Source organism: Mauremys reevesii, linkage group 5 (assembly GCF_016161935.1).
Source record: "Mauremys reevesii isolate NIE-2019 linkage group 5, ASM1616193v1, whole genome shotgun sequence".
Classification (NCBI taxonomy): domain Eukaryota; kingdom Metazoa; phylum Chordata; order Testudines; family Geoemydidae; genus Mauremys; species Mauremys reevesii.
Window position 1 is genome coordinate 128,338,086 of NC_052627.1, and position 21,597 is coordinate 128,359,682.

Below are 21,597 nucleotides of genomic sequence, written 5' to 3' on the forward strand. Positions count from 1 at the left end.
AATCAGTCTCATTTGACTTTGCACCCTCTGAAAGGGGCCACCCACCCTGTGACACCAGAGTATTATGCGTGGAGTAAGATCTTCCTGAGTGTAAATAAGAAGAGTATTAGATTCTGGTCTCAAATTACGAACCAACACAACACCATTTTGAGTTCATATTTGGGGCGAATGATCTGGTTAGGTTTTATTACATCTGATTCACTCCTCCTTAGTTTGTGAGTGTTTTCTTAGGCCAGGTCTACACTACAAACTTACATCAGCATGGTCGCGTCTCCACTGAAACCATACAGCTGTGCTGATGCAGTGTTTTAAGTGTACACTTGCCCTAAGTCATTTTTCCAGCATCACTGCAAACAGGTTTACAATTATGACTTTGTATCAGTCTTGTTCTACAGGAAACAATCGATATAGATGGAAATATCCCCCTGGGCGTGCATGTGTATAGATGGGTGTATTTTTATTAATGAAACCAGAAGTGTTTAATGAGTATCTATGTGAGTTATCTGCAATGCAGCAAATCCCTATCTGAGTCCTAGTTCTGATTTATGTGGGTGTCTTCTCCAAGTATGTTTTATAGAATAATCGCTTTCGCTGCATGAATCCTTCCTTCCTGTCCCCCAGTTGCTGAGTATTATGTCCAGCAAAGCTCTTAAATCTGCTTTGCCACTGAAAAGTCACTTACTTGGGTGAGCATGTGTATTGTTCTAGGGCTCTCAAGCCTTGAAGGAGGTGGAAAGCTGACCATTCTCCTCTGCATAAGATGATCACTGCAGAAATAAATGTTTATATAAAAAGAAACAATGTCAAACATGCCTAATTTAATGCATCTATACAATGTGAAATTGAGATCAGGTTTCAGAAAAGATTCACTAAAATCTATTAAACTTTCAAGCAAATTTGAGAGGATTTATGCACTGTAATCATGCTAAATTAGTAGTTCACTGACAAACCAAGTGAAACTCAATGGCGAGACTGTGGGCCTGATTCACCACTGTTTTAGTCAAGTCTTACAGCAATGAATTCAGTGTGTGACCCCCACCTTTTTTCTTCATTGATTTCAAACCTAGCACAGTGGGGACCGTTATGGTACACACCCATCATGAGAGCACCTCCTTGCGCCATGGCATGATGTTGTAGTCCTCTGTATCTCTAGCACCACCTGCGGGTCATCTGCCTCTGTGCACAATTCAGCCCTCTGGCTGAGAAGCATCCCAAGTCCAACCCTTTCAGGGCAACAAAAGCTCAAACTAGTCATCATAGTCTCTCAAGAAACCTACCCTTCTCTGGGCTCCATCTTTAATCTCCTTCAGTCATCTTCTCCACCAGCTCTGGTGTTGAGCACGGGTCCCTGCTCTCTGGTAAACTCCATCTAAGGTTCCATCCCAGAAATCCCTGGGCTTCCTCCCTTCATATTGCACTCTCTTCTTCTTTAACAAGGCCCAGGTGTCCATTAAGTTCTCATCTTCTACCTCCCAGTCCTGCCCGTCTAGCCCTGCAGCAACTAATTAGGTACATCTATTGCACCTGTGGCATAATTAATTGACTATGAACTTCTTTCCAGCTCATGATGGCATTTTACCCCATCACAAGGTCCCTTTCTTGGCTGGGGCTTTTGGGTACAACTTTAATAACTGGGATACACTAATATAATCATGATGATGATGATAAATAAGGCCCTTTGAATGTATTTGATCCTAAAATTCAAAATAAAATGTAGTGGATTAAAGAAAAAAAAGGATTACTGGAACCCCATGCAAAATGAAATGTCTGATTTTGACACAGTGACAGACTGAGTTTCCTTTAAAAGAAAACTGGGTATGTGTCTGTAAACATTTGAGGCCTAATTCTATCTATTACTCCAGGGTAACTCCTATTATCTTCAGCAGGAGTCACTCCTGAAAAACAAAGGGGAGAAAATGGGCCTTTTGTCTTTAACAAACTCTCTTTTCCAATTAAAACGAGTGCACATTAAAAGCTCAATATATGTTGCTACATTAGAAAACTAAGATAAGTTTGCAGACTGAACTCGTATCTCCCATGTGACAAAGGAGAATGTGCTTAATGGACTGAAACTGCAACAAATACCAACCAGTCAAAAGGAATTATAGAACTGCTTTGACTTACCAGTTACACAAGCAATTCAAAACTTAACACAGGCATTCACCTTGCAGATTGAATGAGTTTTCAGCACTGAGGTATGCACAGAATGCATAAGCAAGGGGGATTTCAAAGCAACATAAAAGCAAAATGAAAACAGCTGTGACCCAGCCAGGCACATTAGATGACAAAGCTATTGAAAACTTTGACCTGCCACTTTAATAAAAATATATGGGGAAGTTCTGCTGAATATAATAGAACCTGTTGACCTTTCTGTAGAGTTTTTTTTTATTTTAGCCACACTACAGAATTAAACAGAGAATTATCTCCTTGCTGTGAAGTTCTAAAGGATGTTTCAAAAATCATCTCGGAAAGCCATCATATGTTTTGTTTTTACAGTAAAATTTTATAGAACTCTGGTACATTTCTAAAGAAATCTATTGGGTCCTTCCCTATTACATTCTAAAAGATTTTTCAGACTGGGAAAAAAAATGGACTAAACATTTCTTCACTGTGGCTTATTCTCTACAAAGAGGCCAAGGAAGCAGATTTTTATTCATCGTTTTACTTATAAGTGAAACATTTAGAACATCATCACAAGCAATGAAGATAATCCCCCTCATCCCAGTGTCTTTCATTAGCTGGCAGCTCAGCTGGTTAACACACTGTCCTTACAGCTCTAATGACTGGAGCTTATATCCTAACCAAGCCATAATAATGGAAGGGTGAATTGGTTCAGTGCAATTAAGAACTTCGCCAAACCATTACTCGTTTCTAGAAATGAACATGAGTTCAGCTCTCTCTCTCTTTTTAAGTTCAGATAAGCCCTTTCTCTTTCTGCATTTCCAGGCCCAAAGCAAAGGGAATTGGGATCAGATCTGCAACTGCCAAAACACCACCAAAATATCTTTTTTCACAGTATTTCTGGCTGTGAATGGTACCTGAAGTTTCATGAGCAGGCACACTCTCTCAAGAGAGACTCTTAGCTGATACAGTAGGTTTGTCTGGTTCAGAATAGTTCACTCATCTCCAGTCACAAGGGAAGTTTATAATAAATTGAGATTTGTTCTGCTGGATTGCTACCTCATTAGAGAAGGGATACTGCCTTCCTATATGCCTGCAAACAAAACACACACACACACACACACACACACATACATTTAATATAAATCATAATACATCAGAACTGTCCTCATCACAAAACCCCAGGACATGCATCTCAGCTGACATTACCACTTATATAAAAGCTGTATTACCCAAACTGAAGGACTTTCTACTATTATGGCGGGATGGGCAGATTCAATCCTGTCAAATTGCCCACACAACCAGGCTGTGCACTGAAGGTTTATACAGCAGCTTGGTGGAAGAAATTACTCAGTACAGCTACCTTCTGGCTGCTGTGATGACTTCTGTGGCACAACTCACAATAGGGAATATTCAGTGGGTCACTTTACTTCTAGCAACAGTGTGATTTGGCACAGTGGAGCTCTGCAGAGTGATTAACCTTCCTCAAAGCAAGTCTACTCCACTGTTGCCATTGTCTGTACCCCGTTGGGAAGAAAACTGGACTACAGGGGACATGCATTTCCTGTTCCTATACTGCACAATTTATGCGTTCCTAAGAAAATACTCAGTACCACCTGCTTACTTATTGCAGCCAGCTTTTATCTGTTTGTGTTTATTAAAGTTTATTATGATTAATTATCTCTGAGTAGAGTCCATCAAGTGTACTTTATTTCAGTGCCAATACAACTCAATTAATTCCCCCACAAACTACCTGACTTTAAATTACATAATTCACATAGCAATCCTAAATAAAAAGTCTATAGCATTCTCACAAAGATAAACCCACCCCAAGTCAGGGATACGTGTTGTTAGCAACAATTGATAACATTTATTGCTGAAACAATGCGTTCGCCAATTATTTCCTCCACAGGCTGCCTCATCTTAGATCAGATTGTTTGTAAATCAGACCTAGGGAAAAATAAAAGAAACTCACAGCTACTCTTGAATGTCACCCGCAAACAAACTGTGATGTTTGTTAGCCATTAGAGCAGTTAGGACAATGAAAAATGTTGTTAAAAATTTCAAAGCTGTTGCCATTTCATGGGATTCAAAACTTGCTTCAGAAAGTTTTTAATTCAAAAGCTGTATTTAAAAACATAATTTAAAATGTTACAGAAATTGTTTTGGGGGGGTAAATGAAACATTTCAGTGATGCTTTTCCATAATGTTTTTGATAAAGACATTGATACAGTGTTATGAAAAAATGTCATTTAAAAAAAACCTAACCATTTTTTAGTGGAAGAAAATCATTTTCAAAGAGATTCCCCCCCCCATTTTAAATTTGTCAACCCATGCTATTAGCTGGCACTTAATTCTTAATTCAGATATTATATAAAATGCAAAAGGCAGATACTGTAACAGCCATACCACTAACTGCACTGTCACTAAGCATCAACAGCCATCTCCAAACCTCCTTGTATTATGCATTCTAAAAACGCACTCCCCCACCATGTTGCACGTGCTCAGTTTATATGTGAATTGCTGCTGGTCCAGGTGTGCCTAGCCAGAGGATGTTTTTTGAGCCATGGAAACAATGGGAAGAAAGCAAAAAACACTACTGTGATGACATTAATGCCAGCACTGAAAGCTGGGGCTTGTGTCCTGCCTCTTGAAAAATCCAGAGCTTTTAAAAATTCCAGCATCATTAATTTTGCCTGACCATCCGATGTAAATGTCACGGAATTGGCCATATGATCCACCTTGGCTTCCATCAACAATATCTCTTTGTGGTCAATCTACTCCTGGGCCTGGTGCAGGAAACATAGTGTGGACACATGGCTTCCATCTTTAGCTCCCACATAGTTGGGGAAGCCCAGTCACTCCATATGCCTCAGTCCTGTGATGGCACTTTCTCCATCATCAGACACCCCTGAAACTAAACACTCCTTAATATGACATGCAACTCTCCATGGTACCACCACTCATTCTGGACTTCCCAGGCCCACACTGGTGCCAACTGGTAACTTGTGTAGCTAGCTTCCACAGGGCAATCATTGTGCTCTTTTTCACAGTGAGCGGTGCTGTCTTTCTCATGCTCTGTAAAGTCAGGGTGAGATCCCCACAGAGGGACAGAAAAGTGTCTTTCCTCATTTAAAAGTTCTGGGAATACTTGGTCCCACCAGCATGTTGGTCATGGTCCAGACACAGAAGCCTGGGTTGAACTTCATCCGGAAATAGTGCACAGATCCAGTCACTTGGCAGCAAAGGAAGGCATGAACAATGCAATAGGAAAACTAATACCCGCTGGGTCTTGTTCTCTGGCTCTTCACTGGTAGCTCTCCACTGGGCTGCCTAAGATGCTTGGCAGGTGCTCCAGCAGAACGCTGTCTGGCTGAACAAAGAATATGTTTTTTTTTTAATATAAACTATCCTGGAAATAGCAGGGACTTATGGGAATTTCACTCCCTTTTTGACATAAATGCCTGGAGCTCCCAGAAGGCTTTTCACACATGCCACTTCAGGGAGCTACGGGACAGCTACCCAGGAAGCAATGAAGATTCTATGCTGGAGCTGGCTGCTAGTGTGCATGCAAGACAATACTGCACCTGACAGAGCTGGTTAGTGTGGATGTACTGCTCCGCTGCTTTCTGGTTCTGGAACAGCCTTAGGTAGCCAATTCCTGAACCATTTTTGGCCTTCGTCAATTACAATCATCACCTGTTAGCTGAATGCAGGTTACAGCAACCAAATGCATGCACTGTTTGTGTGCAGCACCATTTAATAAGACTGTTGTCCAACAGCACTAACACAGTGCAAACTGGATGTTATGGAGTTAAAGCAGGATGGGAAAATTGCATACAATCTAAGGGCTGCATAAAACAGCACAAAATGGCTTGGTCAAGGTGATTGAGATGCGAGGCAGAAACCATCCAGCAAACTGGAAATTGCAAATTATTAATGATGCATACTGCTCCATGTACAAATTAAATTAATTGTGTTAAAAGTTCACGGTTGTGAAGTCAAATAATTTTTCAGCATAAGCATTGCATTTAGAACCATTAAGGAGTTTCTATGGATGGAAACCCTTTTTTGTTAGTGAGCTGCTGTTTGATGATTATGTCTCTTTCCTAAGAACTCTAAATTAAATTTTTAAAATGTCAGGGAAAATTACCCATGTGTGCATTTCTGAGTCACAAAAACCTTTTAAGGATGTTATTTCTTCATCTTGTATGACCTACTATAACTGAACATACAGTACTGCTCAGCATCTGGCCTTTCAGGCATTAAATATCTCCTACAACTTTTCAGAGGATAAGAAGTCATTATGAGGTGTATTTTTAAATTAATCCAATAAATTACGTGAAGGCTTATTCAATTCATTTTACATTTAAATTTTTTCCTTGTCCACAGCTCTGAAAAGAAAAAAAAATGCAGCATTGGTTTTGTTCCCTGTTCATTAACTACTGCACTGAAAGTGCCTAGATAGCAAGTATGTAACTTATTCACTTAACAGCTTTATTTCTTTTCAGGCATTAATTTGGTTTTATAGCTATTTATTTTGTCACACTGGTACAAAGGGAATGTATTTCTTTGAACGGTTTTATGCCTTATTCATGTATTTACATTTTCTGTACACAGGATATATACTACCAGGATAAAAGATCTCACTGGAGGGAAATCCCTTTTGGTTTGCTGTTGTTTGTAGGACATTTTACTCTATGGGCTTGGCTGCCTCAACTCCTTTCAGCTGATGCAATGGTTCTTTTTTACAGCATGGTGTTTCATTTGGTAGTTTAAGAAAGCATTCCTTCAAAGATCGTCTCATTTCTGTTTAGGCAATGGACTTAGCTTATAGGGGAGTTTGTGAAATAACCCATATTCCTTATTTTCATATAATCGTGATCTTAGATATAAAGCTTGCCTTGAAAGGTATCAGAGGAAAGGCTATGATTTGCTGAAAGTCATTTCTCTATCCATATATGTGTCTCATTAATGCATATGAAGTGATGAGAATTGAGTTGCATGGTGGTCACTTAAAACATGCTGTAAATTGGGGAATCAGCCAGATATTAGTTTCCCGGAGGCAACGGCAAGGAAAGTAACCAACGCCCAGGCAGGGTGTCAAACAACCCACCAACAGCCATTGTCCAGCAAAGGAGCTACAATGCAATGATTCACCTGCAGGAGGCCACACCAGGGAATTGCTCAACTTTGCTTGGAGAGACTCAGTAATGCCTTGCAGACATGTCTGGACTTGTGCTCCCCAAGCACATGGACTGAGGGTATAAAACAGACAGAGTGGACACATACTGGGTCCTTCTGCTGCCCCACCTATGCTGCAAGCAACCAAGACACTGAGAAGAAGACAAGACTCCAGCACAGGAGATTGTTCCTTAAGCCTGAGCCAAACTTTGTATATTAAGGACTGTAATATCCAGTGGGGTGAGAAAAACTGCTTAATCTAGTTGCTGCCCAGTCCAGTAGGGTTGAGAGTTTAGACTGCATGATTATAATTTATTTCTTTTGGCAACAAACTCTGACTTTTTGCCTATCACTTAATATCACTTAAAATCTACCTTTTATGGTCAATAAATTTGTTTAATTGTTTATCTGTACCAGTGAGTTTGTATGAAGTGTGGGGCAAATCTGCTCAGGTTGGCAAAGGCTGGTGTATGTCCACTTTCCATTGCTGAAGAGGTGAACCACTTAATAAATTTGCACTGCCCATCTTGAGCAGTGAAAGACGATATATTCCTGGGGTACAGTGCTGGGAGGATTTGGCTCTGGTGCCTTTCTCTGTGTGATTCATGAGTGCTCTGGGAGCATTCCTGCAATCCAGCTGGGTGTGGGGGCTCCACATGCAGTTGTGCTGAGTGATCACAAAGCCTGGAGGGGTTTGCTGCTGGTCACTAGCACGGCATTGTGAGAAAAAGCCCAGGCTGGAGAGAGTTAAGGGGGCACAGCAGTCCCACAGTTCCAGGCTGCACCCTGGGGATCCCATCATAAAGGTATTCAGGGCAAGACTCGATACTCATCTGGGACGATTTAGAGGTAATGAAACCAGTCATAGTAGAAGGTGGGAGTAGGAGAGATGTCCCAAAAGAGGATTCTTCCAACTTTGGAGCTGTAGGAAGCATTCTCACTGAAAGCACAATACAAAGCTCAGCTTTTCCATTACCAGCTCAAAAATATATTCATAGTAGAGCTGCTTTGGTCCAAGGTGCTGATGCTGTCTCTTCTGATGTTCATACTGCCTCCACGTCATATAGAGTTGCTGCCAGGGCTCACGCTTGTGACATGGAGAAAGAGGCACAGTCTAGATTTTCAGAAGCAACAGTGATTTAAATCAATATTCAGAACTAGAAAAACCCAGCAGGTTCTCTCAGCAATTACCAAAGGAGCCTCGTCTCTGCATTCTAAAAGAGAATCATACAGTAAGGGTGGGGGGTTGAAACTGGTTTGAAAATAAGTTTAGCTGAGCTGTTTTTTAAATTGTTCAGAAAATTTCCTCAAATGTGCACAGGTCCAAAGTGACTTCAGCAATATCACCCCATTTTCTTGAAAATCCAGTCTATGCCTTAGCCACGAGAACATCTTTCCTCTGCAATGTGATTCTGACTGTACACACAGCACCCTGTTACTAGAATGGAGATTCCTATTTTGCTTGCATTCATTCACAGATAATTATTGGCATCATGGATTTTAAATATCCATCCAGCAAATGCAGGGATACATCTGCTCTGCACAAAATCTCCAACATGAGATCCAAAACATATAAGAACATAAGAATGACCACACTGTCTCAGACCAATTGTCCATCTAGTCCAGTATCCTGTCTTCTGATGATGGCCAGTGACAGATGCTTCTGAGGGAATGAACAAAACAGGGCAATCATTGAGTGATCCATCCCATCACCCAGTCTCAGCTTCTGCCAGTCAGACTCCCAAAGCCTGGGCTTATGTCCCTGACCACTTTGGCTAATAGCCACGGGTGGACCTATCCCATTCTTTTTTTAACCCAGTTATACTTGTAGCCTTCACATCATCTCCTGGAAATGAGTTCCACTGGGTATTGTGTGAAGAAGTACTTCCTGATGTTTGTTTTAAATCTGCTGCCTATTAATTTTGTTGGTTGACCCTTGGCGTCTGTATTCTGTGAAGGGGTAAATAACTCTTCTCTATTCACTTTCTCCACACCAGTCATAATTTTACAGACCTCTATCAGATCCCTCTTAGTTGTCTCTTTTCTAATCTGAACTATCCCAGTCTTTTAAATCTCTCTTCATATGGGATCTGTTCCAGACCCCTAATCATTTTTTCTTGCCCTTCTCTGTACCTTCTCCTTTTCTGAGACATCTTTTCTGAGATGCAGTGACCAGCACTTTATGCAGGATTCCTGGTGTCGCTGTACCTTGGATTTATATAGTAGCATTATGATATTTTTTGTCTTATTTTCTATCCCTTTCCCAATGGTTCCTAACATTCAGTTGGTTTTGTTGACTGCAGTTACACAGATGTTTTCAGAGAACTATTTGCAATAAGTCCAAGATCTCTTCCTTCGGATAATAGTGAAGAACATGGTTTAAAAAAGAAGAAGGTGAAAGTTCCTCTTTTTTTTTTTAACTGATAAACAGAAACATTTGGTGCTTGTGATTCTAAGCAGAACAGCCACTCTCATCACTCCTCTTTTAAATGAAAGTTTGAGGTGAATCGCCTTAGGCTTAAACACATCACCGCAATCATTTATGCCAACATTTGCACTGTCAAGTGCTAGAACCCGGGGAGTATTGGTTGTTATTGCATGCATAGGCCACTCGAAATGATATTTCTGATTCACTCTGTCAAGTGAAAAAAGACAGAGACGAAACTAATGATCAGTTCAGTGCTGAAGCTCACTCTTTCTCTACTCTCATTAAGAATGGCACATTCATGTTTAATAGATCTCTACTTCTTAAATTGTAGGAAAGTATTTCTCTTTCCTGATGTCTGCCCTGAGTAATTACCAAAGGGAAGGACAAAACAGGGAGACATTTACTTTTCATTCCTCTCCACAAAAATACAGCAGGAGGTAGGTTCTAACTGACAATTCAAGCAATATACAATGCTACGTGTCTGTCCTGGGTCAATGATCCTCAATGTTTTTTCATTTTTAATTCAGCTAATTTTTTCGTTCTGCAAGTATTCTCAGTGATGATACCTCCATGCACCTCCTTCCCACTGCATTTATTTATTGGTCGTAATAATCACATATGAAGCATCTCATATATACATGGCACTGCACAGAGCTAGATCAGTGTCAAACACGTCACTGGTCTCTGTTCTGAGGGCCTAAAATTGGAAAGGAACCAGCCAGGAAATATATGACAGATTTATATATAATAGTGCATGGCCATTAGAGAGTCAAAGTTTCCTGGGAAAGATATGTTTTTAAGAGGGAGAAAGAAGGGGCTTAGTGTATGTGGGGAAGTCACTGAACTACATTGGGGTGTACCAGATAAAGATATGGCCCATTAAGTCTACAGGGCTGTTAACATCAGGATCTGAGATGTGATTCTGCAAATGGTCCTTGAACCTTGGTCATGAATTAATGCCAACTTGAAGTTGAGATGAGGGCCTGAAATGGTTTATAACCTTTATTGACACCCTTCTTCCCATCTTGTGTCAAAAAATGTATTTATGTACATTAACCATAGCCAAAACTGGATGTATTGCACAGGCTTCAACTATTAAAAAAGTGTGGCTGCCCTCCTCCTTCTTGGTGTAGACTGCCATAAGCACGCTCAAATTCATAGAATCATAGAATCATAGAATCTCAGGGTTGGAAGGGACCTCAGGAGGTCATCTAGTCCAACCCCCTGCTCAAAGCAGGACCAAACCCAACTAAATCATCCCAGCCAGGGCTTTGTCAAGCCTGACCTTAAAAACCTCTAAGGAAGGAGATTCCACCACCTCCCTAGGTAACCCATTCCAGTTCTTCACCACCCTACTAGTGAAAAAGTTTTTCCTAATATCCAACCTAAACCTCCCCCTCTGCAACTTGAGACCATTACTCCTTGTTCTGTCATCTTCTACCACTGAGAACAGTCTAGATCCATCCTCTTTGGAACCCCCTTTCAGGTAGTTGAAAGCAGCTATCAAATCCCCCCTCATTCTTCTCTTCTGCAGGCTAAACAATCCCAGGTCCCTCAGCCTCTCCTCATAAGTCATGTGTTCCAGCCCCCTAATCATTTTTGTTGCCCTCCGCTGGACTCTCTCCAATTTATCCACATCCTTCTTGTAGTGTGGGGCCCAAAACTGGACACAGTACTCCAGATGAGGCCTCACCAGTGCTGAATAGAGGGGAATGATCACTTCCCTCGATCTGCTGGAAATGCCCCTACTTATACAACCCAAAATGCCATTAGCCTTCTTGGCAACAAGGGCACACTGTTGACTCATATTCAGCTTTTCGTCCACCGTAACCCCTAGGTCCTTTTCTGCAGAACTGCTGCCCAGCCATTCGGTCCCTAGTCTGTAGCAGTGCATGGGATTCTTCCGTCCTAAGTGCAGGACTCTGCACTTGTCCTTGTTGACAAATTCCTCTGCTGGCTCCCTGCCAGTTTCAGATGTTACCTTAAGGCCTTGCTCCCCATCTTCCAAGCAATTAAGGAATTAAGTCCCAGCTACACCAAAGACGTACTTTTCATCCATGAACCACCAAAAGGGCTGAGCTCCTCTTGGGCAAGGCAGTTCACAAAGCTTAGGACGAAGCATGTGACAGCTAGAGACAAAGCATTCTTTGTCAAGGGAGTCTTTCAGAGGAAATGAAGCAACTCCAGAGTTTGGCTATGTGCAGGGAATGCTGCAAGACCTTCCTCTTCAAAAAGGCCTTTCTATCCTAGTGAGAATGATGCTTTCAGCTCCTCTTTCTACCCACAAATCCCTTTTACTGTGGAGCTCTATTTACTTACATCCCCTGCAAACAAACAAACAAACAAAACCCCACAACTCTGGAAGAAACCAACTAACTAAAACAAAACCAAAATCCCATCAACCTCAAGCAGTGTTTTTAATCCTCAGAATGGAGAAGAGCCAAATACTCCACTAAGTTCACTGAGGATTTAACTGTTGCTCTCAGTTTTCCTTGGAAGGCACTCAGATACTCCGAAGATGGGCAGCAGTATGAAACCCTAAGGTCAGATATTTTGAATGTTGCATTGTGTTAATAGGAGCAGAGAATGGGATCTTCAAAAGCAATTCATGGAGTTAGGCACCGAAGTCCCACTGAAAGTCAGTAGGGGGAGGTTGAGAGCCTCACAGTTTAGGCACTTTTAGCAGTCCCGCCAAGATATCCTTTTGAAGTAAATTATGGTGCATTGCCTAATGTTTCCTTTGTGTAGTGAACAGCAGCATCAGACACAAAGTCCACAAGGCCTGCAGTGAAGGTAAACAACCAGCTTTCCAGCCAAACCCCATGGCTAGAAGAAATGGCAGCTCTGGGAAAGAATTTTACTATTACAAATGCACTGAGCTGGAAAAGAAATGATTTCTGGAGCTTGGGGGGTGGGGAGGGGGATGTGCTATGTGCAATTGTGTGTAGATAGATCTATGATACAGGATGTGTACCTATTATAACTGAAATGAACAAAGATACATAGCCATCCTGTACCTGTGGCTACTTCCCACTCCTCCTAGAATGGTAATAACCCTCTTTTTTCATTGCAAACCTTCCTGGAGACTTGGAAGTGGGACACTATAATGTTTTACATTTTAAACCAATGGGATCTCCATTCAAGGGATTAAGGGTCTTTCTTTTAATTTACACAAGGGGAAAAGGGCTTACTGTTAAACTTCCCTTAATGTAAAACTACTATTAAGAAAATTAAAGCTGTTAATGAGGTTTCTTAATTGCTTTCTGAAATAAGGCCCTGCTGGATTCCTGTTGCATGAAAAAATTGACACCCTCCCCATTCATTATGCATGGATTTATATAGTAGCATTATGATATTTTTTGTCTTATTATCTATCCCTTTCCCAATGGTTCCTAACATTCAGTTGGCTTTGTTCACTGCAGTTACACAGATGTTTCTATGTGGGCAGATTTAAGGGAAAATAGCTGTTCTCTAGGATCATGGAGCCAGATTTTCGGCTGGTATAAATCGACGTAGCTCTATTGACTTCAGCTGAAGCTTCTGGCCCACACTGTGTAGGCCTGTAGATACATACACCTCTCACTCTCAAAACAGGAGGTAATCAATTAAACTGAAAGGCAGCAAAGTTAAAGTTAATAAGAGGAAACACATTTAAGACAGTCATATGGAAACAAGAATATCCAGAGTTACACTAGAAAGGATTCAAAGTGCACACTCATACACTAACCACCACCACACCTCCTTAAAAAAAAACAACAGACTTCTGAAAGGGATATAAAACTTCATGCTTCAGGGCATAATCCAACCTCTGACTAATAGGGGATAGGAAGAAACCTTCCCCGAGGACAGGTTATTCCACAACTATTTCATGAGGTCTTGCATCTTCCTCTGAGGCAACTGGTATTGACCACCGTTGGGGACAGGACTTCAGAGCAGGTGAAATTTAAAAAAGTGCCTTTTACATAGGCACCTAAGGCCTTGTCTACAGTCTGCACCAGAGAGGTGTAAATTTTAGTTCAAACTAGCATGTAGTGCACTAACTGGTCTGTGTGGGGACCCTGCTGGTGCTCCGTGTGCATTCATGTAGTACTCTTTGAAGCGGGACTACATTAATATGCACTAGGGAACTTTTCACGTATTCCAGCAGTGTCCACTTGAACCGAATAGCGTGTGACACACTAGAGTACACCAGAATGTGCAGCCCTCTGGTGGAGATTAAAGCACCATGGAAACAAGCCCCAAAGTCTCATTTTCAAAAAGTGCCTAAGTCTCATTGAAAGTCAATGGGACTTTGGGTTCCCAAGGTCCTAAAGTACTTTTGAAATAGAACTTAGACATTTTTGAAAATTGACCTCTAGATCTCTTTGGGGTCTCTTTGACTGTCATTCACTGTATGCTTATACAGTACCTGGTAGAGTGGGATCTTGACCTGATTAGCCTCTGGGCACTGCTACAATAAAAATGTTAAATAATAATAATAGCTGGAACACTGAATTGATGCAGCAGGGCAACTCCTCTCTTCTCATGTTCTAATTTAGCAATTACAAATTTCAGAGAAGGTTAAATTGATTCTCACACCTTTTTCTTTTCTTTTATAAATGAAGCAATAATTAAAAAAGGTGAGAAGGTTATTCCCCTATGAGCAGAGCAAGGTGAGGCACAGCAGCTGCAAATCACAGTCTGGTGAAGAATAAAATCATATGAGGATTCATGGATGAGACCTGAATGGCAGCACAGCCCACTTAAAAGATAAAACACATTTGATGCCATACAGAATTTTGCAGCAAATGAACAAAACAAGACAGGCAAGAGATGCTTGTACAGAAAAAAAAAGAGGAAGGAACAAGGACTTTATGTACAGTATCTCAGGAGACACTACTTGTGACCAGCTATAACTTATTGCAACTTCACTCCCATTGTGCACACAGTGAGTGCAACAGTAAATGAATCACCTTGGAGAAAATGTCCTGGAAACCAAAGCTCAGAATTCTCTGAACTTAAAGGAACCAATGAAAAAGTAATTACTTAGTTGTTGCAAAACCAAGCTCAGGGCTACAATTATTTAAGCAGTGCTGCCTGCTGGCCATGCCTCCAGCTACCAAACAAAACAATGAACCTGCTTACCTGCTTTACTTCCACTGAACTTGAAAGGAGCAAATCAATCTGGCACAAGAATTGGTCTGTTGTTGTTGGGTTTTTTTTTTTTATTAAAAATATATTGCAGTTATTTTATTTAAAGATGGGTGAACTTGCTTCGAAATAAGGAAAGAACCCTGGAAGTTTTGCTCTTCACTAGAAACAAACCTGAACCAAATGTTTTGTAATGTTGGAAAAATCTTCAGTTCTTGCTGTTCCCAGCTGCTACTCCCTATCCCTCTGACTTACTTACTGTGACAGCTTTGCTTGGGTGGAGAGACTGGGGGAAGAAAATTAGTCCCATTCAATCTCTTCAAAAGGAGGCTGTGAAGATGATTTTCCCTATCCCTGATCTTCGGCGGTGGCAATCCCAGGAGGTCAAGGATGATCTCTTTTCACATATTTTATTTTATTATGGGTCCTTTGGTGACTGAGGAGTCCAATCCTTGAACCGCAGGCTTGTTGGCAGACGTTGCAGTTGATGTTGCAAGTCAGTGTTGGGCACGAGATTGCTGCGTGGTGGCCATCCATCCTTTCTTTTTTAGCATTTTTCTGCATCTAGGACAAGGACATTTTCCTCAAAAGTGATTGTTCCTTGTCTGACAAGGCTTTCCCTATCCTGGCTACTGTCTCCCAGTGTCTGGTGTAGATGCCACATCTCTTGATGTTTATCTTGAGGATGTCTTTAAAGCATTTCTTTTGGCCTCCCTGTTTCCTTTCTCCTTTGGTGAGTTGGGCATACAGCAGTTGTTTTGGTAAGCGTATATCACACTTGTGCATACAGTGCCCGTTCCACCTCAGCTGGTGCTGGATAATCAGGGCCTCAATGCTGAAGATGTTGGCCTCTGTGAGGACACTGACATTAGTGCGGCGATCCTCCCACCTTATGTTGAGGATCTTCCAAAGAAAGTGCTTATGCACAACATCAGAGCACACATTAGATTTTTAGTTTATAAAGCGATGGTAACCCCAACCCTTCTCTATGGCTGTGAGACTTGGGTGACCTATAGAAAACACCTAAAAACCTGATCTTCAAGGTGAAGTCAAATGGACCCTCTAACAAAATGCCTTCTCTTTTTTTTAAGGGCCAGATGAATATTCTCAGCACAGCAAGACTCCTCCATGCAAATATATACAAGTAGGGGAGAAGATTCTGTTGCAAAGGAAGCTTGCATGGGGAGAAAGCAGGCCTGGTGGGGAGGGAATAGCCAGAAAGGCACCATTGGTTGGCATAATCTTTAGATAAGCAATTGGGTTTAGCATAGGTGAAGAATGTATGTGTCAGGGGGAGATTGGAGGAGATTAAATCTGTACCCCCAACATAATTCCAGTAGAATAACAGCTATAGCTCCTTTGTGCCACTGATAGGAGGTGGTAGGTCTGCAATTTCTATATAATCCAGGGACATGAGGTCTCTTCCTTGGTGCCTCCCACCCTCCACACATACATTTGAAGATGGCAAGGATTCACCTTCAGCAATGAGCCTCACACCTGTCACCTGTATAAGTGAGCCGTAACCATCCCATGGGATTTTAAGAATTTCAGAGAGTTTTGCTCTGCACTTCTGCTCCTGGCCGAACGTTGGGGTCTGCCTCATTTGGCCAGCATCACGTTATAGGATGCTTTTACTTCTGCAAGATAGTATACTGACGGCTCATAGATGATCAGTATAAAGACAGGACATGCACAGATAGGTTGTGCATACTACTGTGTCATCACTGGCGGCGGGATTGAGTTCCACTCTTCCCTTCAGACATTTGTGCGCATTGCACAATTAATGCTTGTTTGTTCTTTTGAACCTTTTCACTAAAGAGAAGCTGACCTTTTGCTCCTGGCCCTAAAAAAGGGGCTGCATGTTTCTGCCTGAACTAGGAACAGCCCAAGGAAGCAATTGTGCCACCCTAAGTCAAGTCTTTCCCTGCTCTCCCCTTGCTTGTGGGAGATAACAATCTACTACTGGCACTGACTGATAGTAAACTCCAAACCCCTTCCTTCTGGCCTGTGTATTTGAGGGAGGAGCAGAGCCTCTTGCCCCCACCCCTTTCCACCCACAACTTACCTAGCTCTGTGAGGGTGGCAGAGTGCACTGACCATGTGGAACAGCCTCCATCTTGCCTAACCACAGGGACCGAACTGGGGGGTTCTAGATCTAAAGGTGTGAATCTTTACAACTTCAGTCAAAGAGCCAGATGCTGTATCTGAGAGAGGTAACAAATCAATGGGAGTTAGGCACCTAACCTGCTTAGGTGCTGTTGAAAATCTCTCAAAGTGTCTGCCTGTGTCTTTGGGAACCTAAATATCATTGAAAATGTGGCCTGAAATGACTACACCCCTGCAGCCTCTGCTATCCCCCCATGACTGCAGTGAGACACAGAGAGGCTGTACTGGAAGGTGGGGTAGTCTTACGACTCCTCATCTTCCACTAACATAGCCTTTAAAATACAGAAACACAATCCCTTTATTCTAGCTGCTTCCCTCATTCACCAACGGAGCAGAGTGCATAGTGCAAAACAGGTTTCCTTAGAATCTTTAAACCAAATTTGCTTAGTCTGTGTTCACTCCCTTCTCCCCTGTTTGGTTTCCGTGACAATTCCAGTGGAGAAATTTGCTGGCAGGTATTGTCCCAGGTATGGCAATTTTAAGGGAACACTGGAGAATAGTCACACAAAGCAGATTCTGAATTCATAACCGTGAATAATGTGTAGTGTAATTAGTCCCCTCCAACACCCCCCCAATTAACTTGACTTCTGCAGGACTTCAGCACAAGCTTAAGTGCTATCCTGAACAAGGATATTTCCCACATGAGGGGCCTTCAGTCTTGATCTTGCAACCTGTTCTGTGCAGGAACATGAGCCAACGTGAAGTCCGATGACACTGAGGAGGTTGCTTGCTTTCAGATACTCTACACTTAAATATGGCGTATACCCCCGGTATACGTCAAGGTTGCGTTCCTGAAAAGGGTGACGGATACTGAAACGACGGATACCAGGGAATGTTTCCCCATAAGAAATAATGGCCAGTCCCGCCTCCACACCCCCCTCTCTAGCCCCACCCCGCCTCTTCCCACCCAGTTCCACCCCCTCCTCCAAGCTCGCCCCGTCCTGGATGATGGGAGAAGCACCCAAAGAAAAACCACACAAAAGGTGAAGCGACAGATATACTAATTGAGACCGAAATGAATCGGAACATGTTCCCCTATTAATGAGCGACGGATACACAACATGACAGATAAGGGGGAGACGTATACCAGGGACCACCTGTATTAAAGAGGTGTGAAGAAGTTCAACTGCAATAGCTGCAATGATTCATTTTGTGAGAAAAAGAATCACTTGGATAAGAGTGAGGCACAGAGCATGTGAAATGTAAAAGAATATTTGCTTTTTTAATGAGTTAAAGACAGCTTTGGTGTGTTGTGAAATATAAACTGATTGTTTTTCAAGGTTAGCACATGCATTTACCAAGACCTACCAGGAAAGAAGACTTTTCTCTCCTTTCTCATGCTTTTCAGGCAAAGATTTAACCTGCGAGTTAATGAGCCTGATTTTCTTTATACTCACATCTGTTTTATACAGATTTTTGACAAAGAAATGGTGGGCTACATCCTCAACTGCACTTCAGTGGTGCTAGACCAATTTACACCACCTCAAGGCTTGACCTAGGATGTAAGAAGAGTGTTAAAACTACATTATTACAACTTGATATAGTCTATATTTTGAATCAATGGCATTTTTTGACTTTGTTTTTACCAAGTTATAAGCAGCAATTATTAATAAAATGTACCATTATATCAATAACTCTAAGGGTGCAAACAAATAGCTAAAACTTTGACTTTAAATTCTGGGATTAATTAATGTTTGTGATGATTTATATGCTAGACAAACAAAGAAAGGACCGACTTTGACTATACTAAGGACTTCATGCAATATAAATGTTTGTGAACTTAATTTGAAAACATGAAACAAATGTTTTTTGGGGAAAGGCTTCCTGACACGATGCCAGCATTGTTGGTGAAGCCAGCAGCCAATAAAAAGCTAAGACAGCAAAAGGCATGATTCAGACCTCACGTTGGTTTTATCAGTGTAACTTCACCGAGTACAATGAAGTTACACTTGAGTAAATCAGGGATAAGGGAGTTCTGAGTCAGGAACAGAGAGTACAATTTTCAAAATCACCTAATTGAGTGAGGAGCACAAGTCCCATTTTTAAAAATAACATAGGCACTTTGGAAATTTAATCCTGCTGACTCTCTGTGCGATTTAGTGTCCTAGGGGTATGTCTACACTGCAGCTGGGAGGTGCGAGTCTCAGACGTGCACTAGTTGAGCTCCAGTTAGCACACTAAAAATAGCAGTGTGGATCTTGTGACACGGGCGGACACCCACCCAAGCTGGGACCCAGGATCTCAGGTAGGCTTGGACTCAAGTGGCTATTGTATTTGCTGTAGAATGACCAGATGTCCCGATAAAATCGGGACCATCCCAATATTTAGGTGTTTGTCCCGCGTCCCGACCGATCTTTGGTCGGGACGCAATTTGTCCCGATATTTTGCAGCACTACGCTTTTTTTTTTTTTTTTTTTTGCTCCGCCGGCAGACACCCCCTCCTCCAATGTGTCCTGATATTTTCTCCCTCTCATCTGGTCACCCTAATTTGCTGGAACTGAGCTAGTACAAGTATATCTACCCATGCTGAAAACTGCACCTCCCATCTGCAGAATAGACATACCCTTAGGAGACTGTCTACCTAGGCTGGCAATCACACCTTCCAGCTACATTGTAGACATATCCTAAATCCCCAAAGGCTAGATTTTCAAAGGTATTGAAGAGTTTAAAGGTCCACATGAGACAGTTACTGCACATTGTGCTTGTGCACTAGAAGTTAAATCTGTCTAGGGCGGACTCACGCTACATGTATGTAAGCCCTTAGACGCCTAAATCATGCAGGCATTTTTAAAAATTCTGTTCACACCCTAACTGATGTCACAGCCTCATCAGTCATATTTGTATATGAAAGAAGATAGTATCTAAACAAGAACTGATACATTCCTCGTGCTGTACTCACTTCTTGTGGCTCCAGATTAGGAAGTGCAAAGCTGAGCTTTATGCCCCCTTTTGCTCTGTTCATCTCTCGATTCACTCTGTGCACTCCTCATCAATAGCAAAGGATCTGGCCCTGGCTTCTGAACCCAAACACGGTTATTCAAGATAGTCAACAAACACTAACAAGTTACGTTTCATCCATGTGTTCCTCATGATCATCCTCATGTTACAGATGGGAAAATGGAGGCCCAAAGCAGTTAAGTCACTTTCCTAAAGTCACCAAAAGAGTCAATAGAAAACCTTGGAATTCAACCCAGCTGTCCTGACTCCCAGACCTGTAATGAATGGAACACACTGGGTCTGTCTACACAGACCAAGCCTAAGTGCTAACACTGCAATTTTACAGCCCAAGGCAGCTGACGCAGGCCAGCTGCAGGTGTTTAATTGTTATGTAGACATACCCACTATCTTTCTTGTCTCTCACCAATAGAAGTTGGTCCAATAAAATCTATTACCTTACCCACCTTGTCTCTCTCGTTCTTCTTATAGCAGTTGTGGATTTTTTTCTGTCCTGTGAGAGCTGATAATTAATTATGTTAATATTCTTCAGGTCTGGGAAAGGTACTCGAAGTGTCACAGCTTAATGCAGGGTGGAACAGATTGTTTCGCGTAAGTAGATAGCACATAGTCTAAGAAGAACTGATGAGACATTTTTAGTGAAAGTTAAACTTCCTTATAGTCAAAAGTTACAAAAATTCCATCTCATGCAAATTCATCACTTCTGAAAAGGGTTTAGATTATTTAGCAGGATCCTTTTCATAAGATTGCCTAATCTACAGATGGTGTGTGTAGCTAGCAGCACACCAGAAATGCTGCTTTAAAAGGGAGGTTCAGTTTGAGCTCTCAAAGCTGAGAATTGGGTTATTTAATTCCCATGAAAGCCCCGCCCTGAAGGTCATTTAACTCTCCAGCCCTTTTATTCCCTTCTTGACAAAACCACCATATTATTTTAAGGCATTTATCTTCAGAAATTTTTAATAACACACTAGCGAAAAGGGCTCAATTTCTCCTTGCATCACAATAATTAAGTGAAGTACAGTATTATGGTAGTTAAAGAGGATGCTGTCAAGTAAACTGGCAATGTCAACATTAATGTGACTACCAATTTGATCTATGCATCTAATATGTGACAAGGACTGCTGTATAGGGCTGGAAGGAACAGGTGTTGTAAGCTAATGTGTTCAAATATTAATTATTATTTATTTGCATTGCAGTTTCACCTGGGAGCCTCAGTCTTGGATGAGGGCCCCATAGAATCATAGAACTGGAAGGGACCTCAAGAGGTCATCTAGTCCAGTCCCCTGCACTGAAGGCAGGGCTAAATATTGTCTAGACCATCCATGACAGGTGTTTGTCCAACCCACTCTTAAAAATCCCCAATGATGGAGATTCCACAACCTCCCTAGGCAATTTATTCCAGTACTTAAGCACCCTGACAGTTAGGAAGTTTTTCCTAATGTCCAACTTAAACCTCCCTTGATGCAATTTAAGCCCATTGCTTCTTGTGCTATCTTCAGAGGTTAAGAAGAATTTGTTTTCTCCCTCCTACTTGTAATAAATTTGTATGTACTTGAAAACTGTTATCATGTCCCTTCTCGGTCTTCTGTTCTACACACGAAACAAACCCATTT